The sequence below is a fragment of the Coptis chinensis genome, chromosome 8 (genome assembly GCF_015680905.1).
Source record: "Coptis chinensis isolate HL-2020 chromosome 8, ASM1568090v1, whole genome shotgun sequence".
Lineage (NCBI taxonomy): Eukaryota > Viridiplantae > Streptophyta > Magnoliopsida > Ranunculales > Ranunculaceae > Coptis > Coptis chinensis.
Genome location: NC_141463.1, coordinates 72522765 through 72525614, shown reverse-complemented (window position 1 = coordinate 72525614; position 2850 = coordinate 72522765).

Below are 2850 nucleotides of genomic sequence, written 5' to 3'. Positions count from 1 at the left end.
ATAAAGTTCCGGATAATGGTTTCACATTCCTTTATCACTGAGATTGGCCATTTGTAAATGGCCATGTTGTGAACAGGGATACTGTTGAGAACTGTCTTGCTAGCACCACCCTTCCTTGGAATGATAGCATCTTCCCAGCCCACCCTGAGGCTTTTTTCCTGATTTTATCGATCTAAGGAGTTAGAGCCGCCTTGGTTACTTTCCCGCTGATGAGAGGTACCCCAAGATATTTTTCTGGTAGGGTACCTTCATTAATGTTCAGAGTCCCGCTGATAAGTTCATAGGACTGAGAAAGATCTTGCATTTGTCCTTATTGACGAGCTGCCCAGAGGAATCCTGATACCTGTTCAAAATCTTAACCATATTTTTTATGCATCTTAAGTAAGCATTGCTGAAAAAGAACACATCATCCACAAACATAAGATGTGAAGGGCTACAATATTTCGCATTCACCACCATTGGAAGAATCTTCTTCTCATGGACCAGTTGGCTGATATTTCTGCTCAAACAGTCCTCGGCCAGAGCAAATAACATGGGAGAGAGGGGGTCACCCTACTTAAGACCTCACTGTGCTGTAAAGTGACCTTGAGGGCCTCCATTGAGCATGATAGATAAAGAATTGGTTGCAAATGCACCTTTAAGCCATTGTATCCATATCTCACAGAATCCCAATTGTTGTAGTACTGCGCATAAGAATTCCCAATCCATTATGTCAAAGGCTTGAGAGATATCAATCTTTTTGGCTATGCTTCCTCTGTGTTTGGGAGTTTGCAACTCATTGATTAACTCCGAGGCTAAACCAATGGCTTGTTGTGAGTTTCTATTCGGGATGAATCCATATTGCTCCTTGCTGATAATCCGTTCAGCCAGTGGACTTAATCTAGTAGCAAGAATCTTAGTGATCACCTTGTAGACAAAATTAGAAAGGCATATAGGTCTATATTTATTCACCTGATTTGCATTTCTTTCCTTTGGAATTAAAACTGTGAAGTTAGAATTAAAACCAAAGGGCAAACTAGACCGCCTGAAAAAATAGCTTATCGCCCTTACTAGATCATGTTCCACTATGTCCCAGCAGTGATGGAAGAAAAACTCAGTGAAGCCGTCTGGCCTTGGAGAACTATCCGCATTAAGATGAAAAATTGCTGCTTTGACTTCTTGAGCTGTTGGTAATGCTGACATAGCTACATTGTCTGCTTTAGAGATGAGTTTAGGCATTGTGTGAATAAGGTCCCAATCGATGTCATGCTCAACTTTTTTGAATTTCTCTTAATAGTGTTTGACCAAGAATTCTCTAATCTCTTTTTAAGAGTCCATAGTAACCCCTTCATTATTCTTCATTTCAGTGATCATTGCTTTACTTCTTTTGAGATTGGTTTGAGCATGAAAGAATTTGGTACTTCTATCATAATCATTATCCCATTTTGATCTAGATTCCTGCCTCCAAAATCGTTGTTTTTGCTCCAGCAGCCCCTCCACTTTGTTTTCTTGATCTAGCATTTGCATAGTGAAACCCTCGGACATGTTTCCTTGATCAAATTGCTCTTGCATCTATTCTAGTATCCGTGATTCCTCTTCCACCTTAGCTTTGATGTTTCCATAGACTTCTGTGTTCCATCTCTTCAGAACCCCTTTTAGCCTCTTCAACTTTTAGGTCAGAACAAAAATCGAGTGTGCTAGGATAGGAACTTCCCAACTCTGTTATACCACCTCTCTGAAGGAAGGATGAGAGCACCACATATTAAAGAATTTGAATGGTATGCTCTTGGGTCTTGGAATATCTATGTTGCGCCTCACTAAAGGAGAATGATCCGAACATACTCTGTTGCAAACTTTGTAGTTCCATCCTGGGAAGTTGGAACTCCATAGAGCATTACAAAACATTCTATCCAGTTTTCCCACAATTTTAAATCTCCCCACCTGCTTGTTCCACCATGTGTGGTGAAATCCATTGCAAAGGACTTCCATAAGATGGGCAGTACTAACACATTCTCGAAAGTCATTCATTGCCGTTGTTAATGGTCTGTTACCCCTTTGCTTTTCATAGTAACTCAAATAAGCATTGAAGTCCCCCATTAAGAGTCATGGGATATTAGCATTACTGATGTGCTGTAGTTATGTCCATAGTTGTCTCCTCTGTATATAGATACAATGGGCATGGATTATTGTGATAATAGCACACTCTACCTCCACTGTGAGTTGTTGCTGTGAGCAGTGCAGAAGATTAGGAGGAGTGATAGATGACTTCCAAAACAGCCATAGATTAGGAACCTAATTTCGTCCTGAGTTATGATGAAAAGTTGTACTCAGACCTTGTGATTGGAGAAAAGACATAGACATATCCTGAGGATTGATTTTCGGTTCAGCTATGCCCAAAATATCAGGTTCCCATTTATTGATTAACTTCGATAATCGATTCTTTGATTTGTCATTTCATATACCTCTACTATTCCAAAAGATGCACCTCATCGCGAATATTGGAGTTTTATTGGCTAAAAAGGTTTAACACCTTTAGTTCACTCTCTTTCCAATCCTTGACCTTGATCTGGACCTGGTGGAGGGGGGAGTCAGTTGTTGAAGCTGCCACTGTGGTTTCAAACCACTGTTGGTATTATGTCCTTGTCTTTCCCGAGTAGCTGACATTGGATTTTCTTCGTTTTGACCTTGTTCCTCTCGCTCCCCTTCCTCTATCGAATCTACCCATCAGGAAGGTGTTGAGATTTCTGGGTCCGGAGGTCTCTCTTCCTCATGAGTGTTCAAGACCCCTATATATTTCAAAAAAAATTCCACTTCTGAGTCTGCAAGTTTCTTCCTCGGAGAGACTTCCAGAGCCAAAATGCTTGAGCTACT